Below are 18147 nucleotides of genomic sequence, written 5' to 3'. Positions count from 1 at the left end.
AATTTTTAATAGCTCGATGAACCAATTAGTCACAAATAACTCGAACACGCAATAATCATAAAATACACTTTGGTATCGATACGTACTATTCGATTTTGAAAACTATACGCGTTCGAAAAGATTGGATCAGTGTCCATAATTCGATTCTGAAGTCTACAGTACGCGCGCAGAAAGATTGCATTCGGTGGTTGCAAGATTTGCCACCAATGAAGAGGTGGAGTCTGTGTTCGATGACTATTTTGCAGAGCTCGACGATTCTCATTGTAAACAGTCATTGAACATCGTTGGGAAAAGTGTATCGATCCAAAAAGAGACTATCTACATAAACAAAGATATTTTTTCCCAAATTTTTTGTGTCTTCTTTCTTAGGTCAGGTACTTCTGGGACTACCCCTATGTTTCCCCAAACATATCTATCGTTTCACGAGTCATAAATCGCGAGTTATAAATCATATAGCATAGAAAGTTTAACGTAACATCGTAACGTAACGAAATACAATGTAGTTTCGTAATTTTAAACAAGAAGTTCGTGAACAATATCGTGCCAAAAAGAACAAAGTAAACCTCGTTGTGTTCGACAACCGTCATCTAGGAAGACACTGCTGGAATGCTCTTCTAAATAAATTAGCATTAATTTTAGTACTCTCAGTGTATTTCACAATTTTTGTTAAGTTCTCGCGAAACGTGACCGATAAAAAACGTGGAAATGGCGATCTGAGAAACAGCACTGTCGTCTCCGCATTTGCCTCAGCTTGCATTATCACCAGAACCAATCGTGGACGAGGTTTCGTCAAGGCGTGTAACTAACTGTTACGAGTTCCATCTGCCGATTAAACACGGGATTCGAATCGTCCGGCGAACGCAAAACGGTATAGAAATACTGGATCACGGGCATATCGACGATCACGTATCGGGGACCTGGCCCGTGTCCTGGGTCTTAACGGTCGCAAACGGTCCATCTCCAACAGAATCCCGCCGATCGGAAGGGTTCTCGACCCTGAAATCCCGATTAATCGGGACGAAATCTTTGTTGCGGTTATCCGATGCAGCGGTTTGCAATCGAGGGAATTTGACGTAGGCAGTAATTAGCGAGCGAGGGATCATGGATTCGCGCTGATCGTCCCTTGCTGGCCGAGGGTCCGGGCTATTGCCGCAAATTGAGGGTTTCGATGCCGGCTGTATCTAGCCGGTACACGTCCTGTGTACCGGATGGCACGACGTTAATTTCCCTCTGCTTATACGAGCCTATCGATTTGCGCCATTACGTACGGCAAACATCATTTTCAACAATCATTGAATTACGCCTTGATGAGCGGCGCGGTTCAGCGGGGGACGGAATTAATTCCGTGTTTTTACCTCGAGTTGTGTCACGATCGGGAACAAAACAGCACCGATCGCGAGCCAGAACCGAGCAACGGGACGCGATAAGGAGAAAAAGGTAGCCATTCTACCGCGAGAGTTCAAGATTCGAGATTTTTCAAGTCACATGGATGGAAGTGGGGAAGGAACGAGCCAAGGGGTGAAAATTGTTGGCATTGTTTGTAGCCAACAAAGCACGACGTTGATGGAAAATAGACGGCACAAAAGAAACGCAATTTTTCAACGCCGAATGCTGAGAATCGCTGTTTTGTCGAAAGGGTTCGGGCATATAGTACCTCGTGGCTTTCAACGGAAATTAAGTTTCCCTTTTGACGATAGAACCGTCACGTTCTCGGTCCGTTTCCTCGAGATTTCCCGATCGGAACTTCGATGGAAATTTTTCAATCTCTCGATCCCTGATTTACTTTCGGATTAGTAATCTTGATTTATCGTACCGTCGTCTACGCTAGCGAACGCGAACCATAGGCACTACCGAATGGATAACCCGCCACCTTGAACGCACCACGGGAACTGTCCGAACTATTCGTACATTTCCGGAAACTTCACTTTCACCGGGTGCCCCGTTTTGTTCCGGGTAACAAAGATTCCGTTCGTCGAATTAATTTCGTCCCGGTCGACTCGCCGTGAACTTGGAAACACCCTCCTTTTGTATTACCCGGCGATTGTGCGCCCCGAAGGTGCACCGAGTCGCATCAATTTCTGTGCTCCTGTGTACACTCGCATCGATGTGTAAAATATGGAAGTTCCGTGGTGCAAGCTACCGGGGAACACGGATTTACGTAAGCGAGAACGAAACCGGAAGGGGACGTCGAACGGGGAATAAAACTGGCGGTGTCGTTCCAAGCATCGCGGTTCGTTCGACCGGATGACGAATGATAAAGTGTTGATTCACGTTTCGTTCGAGAAATATGCACACGCTCGTGGTCGACGAATGACGGCGCTGTTTTCAGATCCTTTGTTCACCCTTCTGTCGCGAGAACTCGCGACAACTCGAAAGTCACCCTTCCCACGAGTTTCGTTCGCATAAATTGCTCGTGATATTTAATATCGTCGCATCGAAGCCAGTTTCTAGTTATTCTACGGATACACACAGTTCCCGAAGTACTAAATCATAGGATTCCAAAGTTCGTGCCGAGTCATAGTCTCGGGTCATAACCTTAAGATGTACTCCAAGGATCGCTCTGATAAGTGAAACCATAATTCCTGTAAAACTACTCCACGCTGTTTATATAGTCCAGGAGTGTTCTGGCAGGTCCTCGGTCTCTCGGTGATATCTGTGCAAAGATCGAACCGTTTTAACGACACAAGTGTAAGTAAGTTGTCCGTTTCTGGACAAGTGTGAAGTAAGATTTCTTCGACAAGTAGAAATCAAATCTTTCCTTTCTCTTTTTTAAATACAGGATTTTATTTATAATCAGTCACGCGTGACAATGAGTGAATACACGTAATTATTAGATCAGAAGTAACACGTAACTCGGTCCACCAATACGGAGGAGCACTAATTTCATTAATGCTCAGTGGTTACGAGTTTACTACCTATGCATATGTAATTGTCACGTAACGAGATCTGTGAAATCTTCTCTTCTCAGCTCGAGTGAAACTTAGCCGAATAAAATGGAAAGAGAAGCTTCCAACGCGTAGATTGTTTCTTGTACAGAAATCAGGAACAGGATCGGTGAAGTAGCCCCTGGTGGCGAGCTCGAGAACTACCGCCGCCATATTTGCGTAACACGAGTGTTCTTCAATCTCATTAGCCTGTGTAATTCTGCGATTAAATAATCTTCGAACCTTCCAATGGCGTAACAGAGATCGTTTTTCGATCGTTGAAACGAATCGATCCGCAATCGTAACGATCCGCAGAGTTCGAAACAAGAGAACGGTTCAGTGTTGCATAATCGCTCTGCAAAGGTTGCTGCAACCCCAAGGAGATGCAGTTGCGACTGTCACGTGGTGTGGTCCGCATGCCACCACGTAACAAGTGATACGAATCGTTCTGGACAGAATTTTCTGCCTGAAAAGAAGACGAGCACAGACGACCAGGTTTTGGCAAGTTGCCTGAGGCTCGAGAGGGAATCATGACGAGGCACTGAGGCCATCAGCTATTGGCCAAAGGGAGGCTGATCATTTTAGGGAGCAGGGACTTCTTGAAAGTTAAGTGTCAGCTGAAGATATTTCCTCTGTTTCTTTCTTTCTTTTTTTTTTCTTTCTTTCTTTCTTTCGGAGAATTCCCTTACGAGATTACCCTCAGACGGTCCAGGTCCCCTTGTAACTTTAGGTGACTCGATCGGATCGGTTAATCGACGTGTTACTTCGCGAGGGACTCTCGATGCTTCTGTTGTGTCTTTTCTCCCAAATCTCTCTCCTTTGTCGAATCAGCGTCGTCAGGGACCTTACGTACGTTATGCGATAAATTTCTAAGGGGGTCCTCGATGGACGTAATTTTGGCCGAAATTCCTCCGCGACGAAATTCGTGCAATATTTCGAGCTGCATTTTCCATATTTCGTTTTGTCGTCGAATAACGCGCCAAGGATTTTCGACAGAGGTTCGTCGCAAACGTTCGCTGAAATTTGAGGCGGATTTCACGAGGATGAAATTTTCTTCTTCGGTATTCGGTGAATTTTTACCGAGTTTTTAGTACTTGTAATCGATTGCGCGTTGGAACGTTGCGTACGTAGCTTGACATTCGCTCCGACAACTTGGAGGTTTAAAAATTTCAACATCGCTAACCGTGCGTGTAACGAAAATATGGAACAATTAACAACAAAATGTGTTTGAAATTACCTCCGGAAGCTGCCTGGTCCAGGTGCTTGCGAAATTATTTTGTTGGTATAAAGTTTCTTCCATAATAAGTCAGTATTATATTACCTCGTGTAGCGGATTACCAGTTAATTAAGGATTTGACGCCTTTGAAGCTTAACGCTGTGCGTAAAACCTTCTGTATTATAGATGTTGCTCAAGGAACTTGTTCCCTCGTCTTTTGTCGAAGTTTCCTACTCATCTTTCAATTGTTTGGGAAGACGTTTCATCGAAAGATATGAGAGTTATTACTCGATATACAAATTCAGGCGTAGATATCTCCGTTTGTAGATTTAAATAATTAATTCAAGACCTATCGCGAGAAGAAGACACCATTGTGTTTAGATCCCCATTCCAGTTACAGTTCTACTAGCTCTCCTACCATCGCGGGCATTGCTGCTATTATTTTCGTTAAAAATAATATAAATCCGTTTAAACTCATTTCTATCTACGTAAACTCTGCACAATCACAATTCACACGAAAGTAAGTCGCGTTAAAATTAAAAGCACAACGTTTATATTTTCTCAGTCATCTTCCATTTGAATGTAATCTAATTCAAGAAACTAATTTCTTGTAATCTAAGAAAACAAAAGTGATACTTGTATTTCATTTACGCAGAAGTAAGTCGTGTTAAAATTAAAAGCACAACATTTATATTTTCTCAGTCGTCTGTCACCTGAAGTCTTTCGTGTACAGATTCTTAATCCAAGAAAGCAAAAGTTACGCATTTGTTTAATCTTAACACGACTCACTTCTGTGTAAATTTTAATTAAACAGAGTTTATGTAGAAAGAAACGAGTATAAACGAATTTGTATTATTTTTAACGAGTACAAATTAATTTGTCTCATCCACAAATGAATTTGAAGATATCAATAATCATTAAAGACATTATTCAAATAAATTTAATTTTTCAAAGAATCTCATCGACTCAACGTTAACGTATAAATACTAAGAAAATCATTCTGTTTCGACGATTTTATTCAAAGACTACGCCAATGCTTCGAATTATTCCGTCTCGCCCAATCCTTCAACGACCCTCTTCGATCTTCGTCATCGACCAATAGAAACAACGTCCATCACGATGGGCGGGTCAACGAAATGCAACTGGAGTGGGGATGTAAACACAACTGTGCCTTCTTTCCAAGAACGAACAGTACACCATTCACCAATTTCATTTTCACAAACAAAGGATTCACGTTCGTCTGGATTCCCCGGTTTCGCGTCGTTTCACTTCGAAACGTTATTCTTTTACAGCGAACATAACCTCACTCTTCGTGTACGCGCAACGAATCGTGGACGCAATCCTCGCGAGTCACTCTCGCGTTTTAATCGTTCCTTCAAAGCTTAACGGTGTATCGTGTGACATACTTATCGCATGGACGTTCAGCGCGACAAGTTTCGCGAACAGCTTCAAACTAACTTGGCTTTCGTCCCTGCCCGGCATCACGTTTTTACGGGCCCTTCACCCCCGTGATAAGATCAAAGAAATTGCTCGCAAATGTCTTCTTTGTGCGGGCCAAGAGGCTCCACGGGTAGCGTGCACACGCTATGACGAACAGTTCGCGAACTGCTTCCGAGCTGTTTACGAACTTCCTTGTTTTATGTTTTTGCGCGGGCGCCGCCGGCGCGGGGTCTCGGAAACTTGCCCGCGCCGTCTCTTAACTTATGCTGAACCGTATTTTCATGCGTGAATTTGTGCTTCTTTCTCGCGGCTATGACGAAGCTGCGAGCACCGCCCCCGAAACCGTTTAACGAACGAATCAATCTTGTCGTGACACGGCGTCTACGGTCAACGTTTACACGGGTTCGCGGGTAAAATCGAACAACGGCCATCTTGTTTCTCTGGTATGAAAAAGTCAGAGTCAAGCGAGGCTGAAAGATAGGGGAGCGGTTTGGAAATTTTTTCTTTTTTAACGTCGTGTAATTTTATCGTTTGCACGAAAATTGATCAAATTGTAAATGTAAGAAATTTCACGAAAAAATTTCGATCCTTGTGAAAGTTATCGTCGTTTGGCTCGGAACTATTTTCTTGGGCTCGGGGAATGGGTAACCAAATCGTCCAAATAAGGTTGCACGATGTTGTTATTTGTTTACGTAGATTTATAGTTCAATGTGTGGATATTCGATATTCGACGAGGAACGTACGTCTCGTTTTACGAACGTTTCGTAAAATTGTATTCCCGGTCCTCGACAAAACATTTGGCGTTCTAACCTCCTTGACTCTTAAAACACGGCGCATACACCGGAAAGCGTCGCCCGGAAAGTATACGCGCGTTGTCTTTAGAATTTATGCGATACGATGAAGCTTTCGCGTTCTTAAGATTGGAACAAAGAGAATGGATTCTTGGCGAAAAAATACATCGAAAATGTGGAGTGGAGTTTTCTCGGCCGGGTCTCCATTTTCGAGGAAAATGAGTTCTGAAAAATGATTCGAAACGCGCGTGCTCGACGGAGCAGCTACAGCGGTTCTCAGTTCAGAGAGACTCTCACGATACTCGTAACGATCATTGGAGATTTTAACTCACGAAAAATCAATGGACGATTTAATTTATTACCGCGATAAATTGTTAAAGATCGTCGTCGATGAATCAACTAAATTGTATAATACAACCACGATTTACGACTGTGAATAAATACAGTCGATTGACGTACCGCTCGGAGAACCACTGAGCTGCCCCATTCAAGTGCACGCGCAGCTTAACAATATTCAAAGCCAATTTTCTCAGAAGAGAGGTAACGTACAAGAAAAGTGTATTGTTCGGTTTTAACTTGTTTTTCGACGAAGAATTTTCCGTTCCGCTTGTGATTTTATCCCCTTTCCCCAAGATACACGGATGTTTCGAGAAATTTAGTGGCCATTCGTACTCTTCCAGCGGTTTGCCTACAAACTCTATACCTGAAGCTGAGCTGGTACGCAACGGTAACAGAGAAGCGCACGCCGACTGTAAATAATGCACGCAATTATATCTGTCTCATGGAATTTGTGAAAAGGAACCGGATGAAAGTATGAAAAAAGGACCAAGAACGTGCATTTTTTTCGAAAGAAGGGAAAACACAATCCTGTAATTATTTCTGCCTCTTTTCGCTATCCTTTCTGAATCAACGATGCTCGCGGAATAAAAACAGAGGGATGGTGGGAGGGGTACAAAAAAAAAAAGGGAAAAAAAAAAAAGAAAAAAAGAAAGAAAAAAGGGGGAAAAAAAATGAGAAAAAAAAAGAAAAGGGAAACCGCACAGTCAGAGCATTCCCACCCGAGCAACGTTCTCATTCCCGGTATTTACATTCGTTCTCTGTGAGCGCTCAGCGATTCTCGCGGAACAAATGGAAAGCATCGACCGGAGAAAAATTAGAGAAGAAATTCCGTGGAGCGACGGGTCAAAACGATGTATGGCACATCTCCGTGGCTTTTTCGAAGCAACAAAAATCCGGGTCGTGGACGCTCGGGTCGAGAGAGGAAAGCGCGCGATAATCGAGCAGAAATGAGCTTCGCCGGAAATGCGTTCGTTCACCGTCACCAGCCACGTCATAGCCGATATTAGATGGCAATCTAAAGGGCTGGGGAAAAATACGGATACTAGTGCAGCGGATCGCGTGCCATTCTGTACATAAATGACGTTGGCCCAGGGGGGCAACACAAAGCAATAATAATACGTTTAGTGTTCCAACCTGTATACCCGTACAATGCACCATATTATTAGGGAGATTGATTACACTCCGTTACAATTATCAGATTTGTGACTACTTTGACGAGAGAAATCGGCCGGGCAATAATAGAAATACATTTGCATGAAAGATCGCGAAGTTTTAAAATACTCGTAGAAAGTTAAACGAGAGAACGATTGAACAATTTTACTCACGATTTTTAGTAAATTTATCATTGCTTTCGAAAATGTAGCACGCGCTAGGAGTTGTGGAAAGATGTATTAAATATAATATACTTTATAATATTAACAGTACTGACGTATTGTTAGGGAGATTGATAATACTCTATTATAATTATCTGATTTGTGATTACTTTGACGAGAGAAATTGGCCCAGCAATAATAGAAATACATTTGCATAAAAGATCGGAAAATTTTAATTTAAGTTCTCGCAGAAGGTAAAACGAGAGAACAATTTAATAATTTTGCATGAAATTTTTTAGTAAATTTATAATACGTACTCTCAAAGTCGTTGTCAAATCGAGCAATATTCGTTGAAATTATTTTCAAAAATATATTTTAAATATGTTATATTCCACAATATTAACAGTACCGACGTATTATTAGGATGATTGATAGTACTCCATTATAATTATCAGATTTGTGACTACTTTAACGAGAGAAATCGGCCGGGCAATAATAGAAATATATTTGCATAAAAGATCGCAAAATTTTAATTTAAGTTCTCGTAGAAACTAAAACGAGAGAACGATTTAATAATTTTGCACGAAATCTATTAGTAAATTTATAATACGTACTCTCAAAGTCGTTGTCAAATAGAGCGACATTCGTTGAAATTATTTTCAAAAATATATATTATGTATGTTATATTAAATATGTTATATTCCACAATATTAACAGTACCGACGTATTATTAGGGCGATTGATAGTACTCCATTATAATTATCAGATTTGTGACTACTTTGTCGTAGATTGTGACGTCAGATTGTGACGAGAGTAATCGGCCGAGCAATAATAGAAATATATTTGCATAAAAGATCGCAAAATTTTAATTTAAGTTCTCGCAGAAAGTAAAACGGGAGAACGATTTAATAATTTTGCACGAAATCTATTAGTAAATTTATAATACGTACTCTCAAAGTCGTTGTCAAATCGAGTGACTTTCGTTGAAACTACTTTGGAAAATATAGCACGCACTAGGAGTTATAGAAAGATATATTAAATATATTACATTCCGGTCACATCGGTTCCGAAGACAGCGCAATCGGACTGCTGTAGAGGGGGGGAAGGCGCGGAATGCCCGGAATAGATGTAAGTGACAGTGGACCGTCCATAGTCAGACGCAGATGCGGCAAGCCTTTAAAATCCTCGTAACTCACGACAGGTGCATTATTTGGAAAATTTATTCGAATAAAAATTGCGAGGATCGTCGAGAGCTTCAAAAATATGTGAACAATTACGAGCAATAATGCTCACAATTCGTAAGATCGAACCGTTTTAACCCTTCTCGAGTACACCCTTACAGAACTTCTAATACCAAACTCTGATATAATACATAAAATCTTCTCCATATGTAATTCAATTAATCGAAACATAGTACGTATACCGTGTGCGTAACGAATGAATGTAACTTATGAAAAAAATCATTTTATACCTATATATCATTAAAAATAATTCACGAGTGTTTTTTTCTCACGGATGTATGTTACATATTTATCGAAAGTCTTGCATCACATTCGATAGGATACGTTCTACTCTACGAGAAGAAAAGTAAGCGTGCAAATCGTCGAAAGCTTCAAAAATATGTGAACAATTACGAGCAATAATGCTCACAATTCGTAAGATCGAACCGTTTTAACCCTTCTCTAGTACACCCTTACAGAACTTCTAATTCAAACTCTGATATAATAATACATAAAATCTTCTCCATATGTAATTCAATTAATCGAAACATAGTACGTATACCGTGTGCGTAACGAATGAATGTAACTTATGAAAAAAATCATTTTATACCTATATATCATTAAAAATAATTCACGAGTGTTTTTTTCTCACGGATGTATGTTAAATATTTATCGAAAGTCTTGCGTCACATTCGATAGGATACGTTCTACTCTACGAGAAGAAAAGTAAGCGTGCAAATAGTTTTGTTTGTCACTGTGAACCCGAAGCACAAGCAAATGTTTGAATTCTGTCGACCGAATAAAGCCTCTTAACGGTACAACAGGATCTGCAAACGAGGAACAGATTTCCAAAAAAGATAAATCGCTGCATCCGTTGGTTTTATGGCTTTCACGCCCGCGCCCGCAACAGAACTCGCGCGTCGACGTTCCATTGACGTCCGGGAGCGGTTTTTCCAAAATATTCTCACCCGTCGTTGGAAACGACGATTCTCGTTCACGGTGAACGCGACGCGTCGTTGACGGTTTATCGGTGAACGCAGACAGAACTAAATACACACGGGCGACCCTCGATTCCGCAGTGGGTCGATGGTGGGCTGCGGTTCGGCCTAGCGTGAAACTCTCATCAACCACCATAATTACTGCCATAGAGCACACCTTTCTCGCTCTATTCCGTTCATAAACCGCTTCCAGGCCACAATCGTCTCTCGTGCAACTTGCTTTTTATTTTTGATATCGTATCAGGTGCAATCTCCTAAGCATCTTCGTAAAAAGAACAATGTGTTCGTCGAGCGGTCTCGTAGGAAAATTTTTGTACCGTTATTCCTCTTCACTAGACGGGAACAATTTGAAAAAATTATCATTCACGAGTGACCAAAGTTTCCAAAATATCGGATATTATTTTTAATTACTGTAACGCGCCTCTTTGCAAGTATCAAGTTACACTTACTCGTTTTCCGTGTATTTTATTTACATCATCTAAGGAATATTTTTTATTGCTTTATGGAATAATATTGTTTCTCTCGCGTTTAATTTTGTCACTCGACATGCTTGTGTGACAATTCTTGTTATAATTTTTTTTGAAAGTGCCAAGCACTGTTTCACCAAATAATTATTTTTATTTTTAAATTTATTTATATCACCTGATACATATTTCTCTTCTCCTACATTCAAGTTTCTTACTCAACATGCTTGTGTGACAACTCTTGTTATAATTTTTCTCGAAAATGCCAAGCACTGTTCCACCAAATAATTATTATTATTTTTAAATTTATTTATATCACCTGATACATATTTCTCTTCTCCTACATTCAAGTTTCTTACTCAACATGCTTGTGTGACAACTCTTGTTATAATTTTCCTCGAAAGTGTCAAGCACTGTTTCACCAAATAATTATCATTATTTTTAAATTTACTTTTATCACGTGATACATATTTCTTTTCACCTACCCTCAATTTAGTCACTTGGCATGCTTGTGTGACAACTCTCGTTATAATTTTTTTCGAAAGTGTCAAGCACTATTTTACCAAATAATTATTATTATTATTAAATTTACTTACATCACGTGATATATATATATTTTTTCTCCTACATTCAATTTTGTCACTCGACATGCATGTGTGACAACTCTTGTTATAATTTTTCTCGAAAGTGTCAAGCACTGTTTCACCAAATAATTATCATTATTTTTAAATTTACTTTTATCACGTGATACATATTTCGTTTCTCCTACACTCAATTTTCTTACTCGACATACTTGTGTGACAACTCTCGTTATAATTTTTGTTCGAAAGTGCCAAGCACTGTTTCACCAAATAATTATTTTTATTTCTTAATCCTTCCACTCCAAACTAGTACGTACATCCGCGACCTTCGCGTTGGTTTTTCCCCTGGAAGTCTCAAGAAAAACTGACACGAATGGACTTGTCGTCGTTAATTTTTGAGAGCGGCTGCTCTGGTCTGCAGGCGGAGAATCTACTGCTTCCACGAAATCGATTGGCATTAATTTCGCGTCCGTTCTCTCTGTAATTGCATCCACCGACGCCGTTTCTTCTGCCGTTCTATGGAGAAATATATATATATATATATATATATATATATATATATATATATATATATATATATATTTCTATATATACATACATACATACCCATACTCCCCTACACACACACACATACATACATTTCCGCTGTTCGGTCTGATCGCGAAAGATGGCTCGGTCGGACCCAACCATTTTTCATTGTTAGCCGCGTTGTGAATGTCGGTTGGCCTCTGCTCTTCTGCTTCCTTCAGTTACGTGTATTAATAAATATTAAGGGCGTCGGATCTGTACAATGAATTCATTTATTTGTTCATTTATTTGAAATAAGTGGAGCACGTAAAGAGGTTGATAAAAAAGAACGTATTCGAACGAGTTGTTCAACGTACGGGGTAGCAAATCTGACACAGTCACGTATAGGGTGACTTGTCGCGAAGAAACGAACCAAAATTGTAAAATGAATTTTTTCCCTGCGATGCTTAATTTTCGAGATACGCGCTTTCGATTACTCGTCGCATGCGCGTGCACTTGACTATCGAGGTGTAATTAATTGGCCGCTCAAGGCCACTGCTGGAGCTACCCCCACCTCTTTGAATCTTGTTTCCCTCGTATCTCGAAAATGGTGGCTCTGCGGACCCATGTTCATTAGAACATTTTTCCCAAGTTTTAAACGTGGAACACGTTTATTGATTTTCAAATATTTGCGTCGTTGAACGTTCTGTATAATACGTATATATTATACAGAATCTGTATATACGTATGTAGAATATTCTTGTAAATTGAATTGCCAATTGTACCGGAATATTTGATAAACTTTTAAATGTATGTATACGTCAGCTTTCACCGCTTTTATCGGTGCCAGAAATCTCGAAATCGATTACGGCTAATTTTTATTTTTTAACGAAGTGCCACAGAAGAGAGCCGATTAGTACGGAAAAAGTAAAACGTTTTTTCGTTTTTTTCCGACGTGCGAAGAGCGCCAGTTTTATTTATGAGCACTCTCATATGCTTGTACACTCGTCTCGCGTGCCAAATAACCCTATCGAAAAGGTAAAATGATGCATTTATGGTCATAAATTCGTACCACGTTCATCTTTTTTTAACGAGAATTTTTCACCTTTGACGAATCGTGAAAATGTACGGTAAAAATTAGAGGTGTCTGCCAAGGTTTTGCTCTATTCTTTGTTCAAATACTTGAGAAAAAAAGTGACGGGCCAAATATTTATCGAGCTTTGAATGTCTAAACCTTTGACATTAAACGTCCACGTGTTCGGAAAGTTCAACGTAATTCCATTCGCGAGAGTACCTTTTTTGCTCGTAAAAAAGGGGGCAGTAAAGCTTTTGTGCAATGAAGTCGTAAAATATTGATTCGCGGTGCTGTTCCATTTGCAATGTAATTGTATGATAGTGCGGTCTCTAATTAAGTAAACATCACGCGATTCCTATTCCCAGCCAATCGGACGTTACTACCTGATTAAGGGATAATCCTACAATTAGTCTCTATCGATCGAATGCGGTAAATACTTCCCTCTGGTCAATCTGAGAGCTTTGCAGGGTACGCCAATCGATGACGGTTAATTTCTGCGGGAAAATAATTCCAGTTATCAGTGTTGCGTATTATTGTGGAGCCATGATCTTTCAGACTTGAATGACTCGAGAGAATTATTCGACTCGTTCTGGAGAAATTTAATGAACTGTTCATTAAAGTTGATCCTTGTTCGCGTTTAAGCCTTACTTAGGAGGTAGTCGTCAATTTTAATTTCAGTCAAAGCCTTTAGCTTAATATTTGAAGCGAGTGTCATTAACTGCATGGTGTACCACATGGGGGTTGCCTTCAGGAAAGGATTTAAGTTTGAGCACCACACGCTGGCTTCTGGCTTCGCAGCGTTGCTCTTCATCCTTTGGTATCAAATTAACATACCACTAAGCTCCCATCGTGCACGATTTTGTCTGCAAAAAACACTGACCGTTACGTAACATTCAATCGGGATCTTTCAAGAGAAAGGTCAATTATTGAACATTGAGAAGCATATTTTTGTATTACTTACAAAACATAGAATGTAAAATAATATAAGCTACAAAAGTAATTATACATTTTTTGTACCATAGGGTAGATGTCCCAATACTTGTCAATGTTCCTATAACTACTATTTAAATTATTTTATTTAATAATGGAACAATGTACGATGGATCGCGAATAAAACTTTTAATTTAATAGAAATTTTAATACTAAATTTCTACTTCGTTTTTATGTTGTATATTTGTTTATACTCGATACTTAAAAATAAATATTAGGTGCCATTTGAGGCACTTTACAAATAAGTAGAAAGTTGTAGTTTACAGTGGCTTTATATATTTTATAAATATATCATGATATGATAATAATAAGTAGAATGATCATAACGTAGCAAAGGCAATAATTTTATTATTAATCTTGTCTCTGTTACACAAACTGGATTTCCAAAAAAAAAAAAAAGAATAATTTCCATTCGAGTGACAACTTTTCAAGTGACAGTAGTAAGGACAGTGGACTTCGTTGTACATTTTCCATTAATTGTTAATGGATTCATTATATTCAACGTATAAAAGAATTTTCACCAATGAAAGAGAGGTTAAGCAACGCCTCGATCTAAAACGATTTTTAGGTTAGAAATTTTTAAAACGATTAAACAAAGTTACACGACAAGCTTAAAGTGACAGTAATAGGGACCACTGCTCTAAATTTTTACTTTAGTAAACGACGAAAGGGTTAATACTCTTTATTTTGTACGTTCGTCCGAGATTTATTTAACGAGAAGAAGAAAAGTGAATTGTCTCTGATACGAAATAATGGTACGCGACAAAGAAACATTTGCCAATGATGCGAGAAGGGTGGAAGTGAACAAATTGAATGTTGCCGAATTAAAGACTGAACTCGCAAGACGAAAGTTATCAACGACAGGCAAAAAAGCACGAGCTTCAACGCTGTTGGGAAGCTGCCATGGCAGACGTCGACAACGACAGCAACTACGATGCCAGGAACGAGGAAAAAATTGCAGAGATTGAGACACCACTACCTCGGTTAAAATCTGTTTCGACGCACGAATACAAACGCGCGAAATATTTAGCTACATTTAACCTTAAAGCGTTCTTCCATTTTACCGTAGACTCAAAGTCTTTGAGTAAAAAATGTGCCCCAAATGTACGGAACTCGTGTTTTTTAACATCATAATGCAGTGAAAGGAGTAAGAAAGTACAAGTGCATCTAGTTGCATCTATTTACTTATACACTGGGAGCTTAATTTCTTAATTATTGTAGATTTCTAGGTTGAAGGTCGTTCGAAAGTCACTTTATAGCAGGTCATTGAATTCGTTTTTCCGTTAGCTGTAATGCTATAAAGTCCAAAATATGTGTTGTTATTTATAAAAAAAAAATCAACTCGAGTTTATCGAATTAAAAGATTAAAGTTTAAGAACTCAATTGTTTATCGAATTAAAAGATATTATGATATTTTTAGTACTGCAGTTGATGCCTATTAAAGTACTAAATAACTTTTGTTCGACAAATTTTTTCCAAATAACCTCTGTTCGAAATATTTTTTTCGAATTGTTTCGTCCGAAATATTTTTCCAAATAACTTCTGTTCGAAACATTTTTTCCGCATTGTTTCGTCCGAAATATTTTTTTCAAATAACTTCTGTTCGAAATATTTTTTCCGAATTGTTTCGTCCAAAATATTTTTTTTAAATAACTTCTGTTCGAAACATTTTTTCCAGTGCAAGATTAAGTCGTCAATTGCAATCTGTGTGTTACACTCATTAATAACTTTCGTTCGAAACATTTTTTCTGAATACTTTTTGTCCGAAATGTTTTTCCCCGGATTAATATTCATGTCCAAACAATCGTAGTGAGAGTTACGATGAACATGAACCCTGTATACATTGTTCAACGTTGTATTTTACAGTGGTTTTATATATTTGTAAATATATCATGATATGATAATAATAATATTAATAATTTTTAATATTAGAATAATAATTGTAATAAAATTTAGTTACAGAATGTTTTTAAGTAGTTTGATTTTAATATTAATAATATTATTTTAAATACTTTAGGAAATAATGATATAAATATAATATTATTATTATTATTGGTATGAAATTTTAGAATAATTTTTTTACATCTTCAATAAAGTGAAATATTGTTTAATTTTGTGATATATTATATTTATTAGATTATTTATTACTTTTTTAAGATTAAATTTGATATATTTTTCTTTTTCTTTTTGAGTGTAACTTGTTATTAATTTTCATTACAGTAATTTATTGAGGAAAAAGAGAATCTCTATTAACAGCTAGATTTTACATAATAATTATTTTGTACAATATTTTTTTCTTTACCATTTATATGTTTTATATTATATGTCATCGTTCAATAACGATGAGAAATTAAGCGTAAGGAGATTGTTAGACGAATTCGAAGAGACCGCGACACATTTGTCAATAAACAGGGTGTTCAAAAAGTCGTACACAGTAAAAGTTGTTGCGAGACTCGGTTGAATTGTTCGTCAGTTACGAAAAATGTGAAAAGATGCAGCGACGGTCGAAGAAAACCTTGCAGACGGATTTCTCGCACAATGTCGGCAGTTATGAAATACTATACACAAAGAACATTCGCTGAGGAAGAGGTGTCACGACGAATCCCATCAAACGTGTATATATATATATAAAGACATGTATATATATACAGACATGTATATATGTATACAAAATGTTTGAAATTGCCGGGCAAGTAGACGTTGAAACGCGCGCAGTCATGCGATACGCGGTGAAGGGAATTGAAAACGGAGAAATAAATAAAATGATTTTCCACGGTGCTGAAAATAGGAAAGAAAAAAAAAAAAAGTTAAAATAGATCTCGCTCTACGATGAAACGAAGACGAAAACGCACAGACGCGAAACACCATGGAGGAGTGTGATATTTCGTGGTAAATTTAATATTTGACGCGCGACGCGCGTCAAATTAATCCTGCGCGACCGATGCAACGCAGAAATGTACGAAATTGCAGAAAATGTACAATACGAACAATTTATCCAGACAAAAATACAACTTCAGTTGTAAATTCGCGAAGAGATAAACGCGAAACTTGTCGAGGATACGATTAGATTTTGTATCTTCGTTTACGAGCTAAACTCGTGTCGCTTTTAATTGGAACCGGTAAGAAGAAAATTGGGAGTCGGTGCAGAATTGAATGTTTAGGAAATGTAAACACTTTGGGAACGAGTTATGGGAGCGGGTGCATTCGAAGCAAAATCAAGAAAAGGGAAACGAGAGGGAGGAGATCGAGCGAAAGGACGAAAAATATTGAAACAAGAACGAACGAAGTTTCAGAATTTTCAAACGGTGCACAAGTGAATCGTATCGTAGAATTTAGTAACATTTCGCAATTGTTTTTCAATTGCTCGTCGATCTCCAGAACAAAGAGATTGATAAAATTTAGTAAAAAGAATTACAGTGGCAACGAAAATTTGCAGTTGAATATTTCAAAGACGGTATTTTCCACTGGAAAAAACTGTTCCTCTTTTTCGAAATATCTCGACGATCGTGTTTAATATTTTGTTTCCATTTATTTGAAATGAAAAGTATTCTTTTGTGTTTCTTTTTAACGGGGAGTGTATTTCGAGTTTCAATTAGTCGCGAATTTTTACCAAATGGAATATTTTCGGTACAGTTTCCCCCTGTGTATTTGTGAAAAATTTGTTTTTCATTTTGGGGATGTTCGATAGTTAGAGTTCTCGATTTTTAACGATGCAAGATGATCGTTTAAATTCTAAAAGTAACGCAAATATTTGCTACGGATATAATTTGGGAAATTGTTCAAATAGATTTACGCGAAGTTGTTGACGTTAAGCATCGAAAAGTTGTGAAAGAGTTGGTAGGAAGCTACTGTCCGGTAAAAACACGTAACACGGAGATAAAAATGAGACTCATTTTGAACGATGGGGAGCCGACGTATCAGAGACCGCGTAGATTATCGACATCGGAAAGAGATGAAGTAGTTTCGCGAGGATATAATACATCTATTTCGAAATATGTGGTGTTGGTGAAGAGAGAGAGAACAAAAAGGTGAGAATTTGTGCAGATTATAGAGAACCGAATAAAAAGATTATCGAAGATCGATATCCACAGCTACTTATGGAAGATTAGTTGAATTTGCTAGAAAGTGCAAAAATGTTCCCGGGTATAAATCTTAAAAATTATTCTTACGTATATACACTGCATACATAGTACCTAGCTGAGGAAAACGAGGAATTTTTCAAAGTGTTATTATACGTAATAATTTATCATACTAATGTTCCACCCAGTATGTCGATAAATGGAGATGGA

General features: G+C 38.2%; 1 protein-coding gene and 1 long non-coding RNA gene across 6 annotated transcripts in view; one reads left to right on the top strand and one right to left on the bottom strand.

The window, feature by feature from the left end:
* LOC143145623 (venom dipeptidyl peptidase 4) overlaps window positions 1-18147 on the top strand; it is a 290218-nt gene that overhangs the window by 42636 nt on the left and 229435 nt on the right. The gene's annotated exons all lie outside the window — the stretch shown is intronic.
* Window positions 12811-18147, bottom strand: part of LOC143145958 (uncharacterized) — a 99013-nt gene continuing 93676 nt past the window's right edge. The window contains exon 2 of the long non-coding RNA XR_012991818.1: window positions 12811-13731. This is a non-coding gene — a long non-coding RNA (uncharacterized LOC143145958). The remainder of the gene's footprint in view (window positions 13732-18147) is intronic.

Source organism: Ptiloglossa arizonensis, chromosome 1, assembly GCF_051014685.1.
Source record: "Ptiloglossa arizonensis isolate GNS036 chromosome 1, iyPtiAriz1_principal, whole genome shotgun sequence".
NCBI classification, from domain to species: Eukaryota; Metazoa; Arthropoda; class Insecta; order Hymenoptera; family Colletidae; genus Ptiloglossa; species Ptiloglossa arizonensis.
This window is presented reverse-complemented; position numbering and strand designations above follow the sequence as displayed.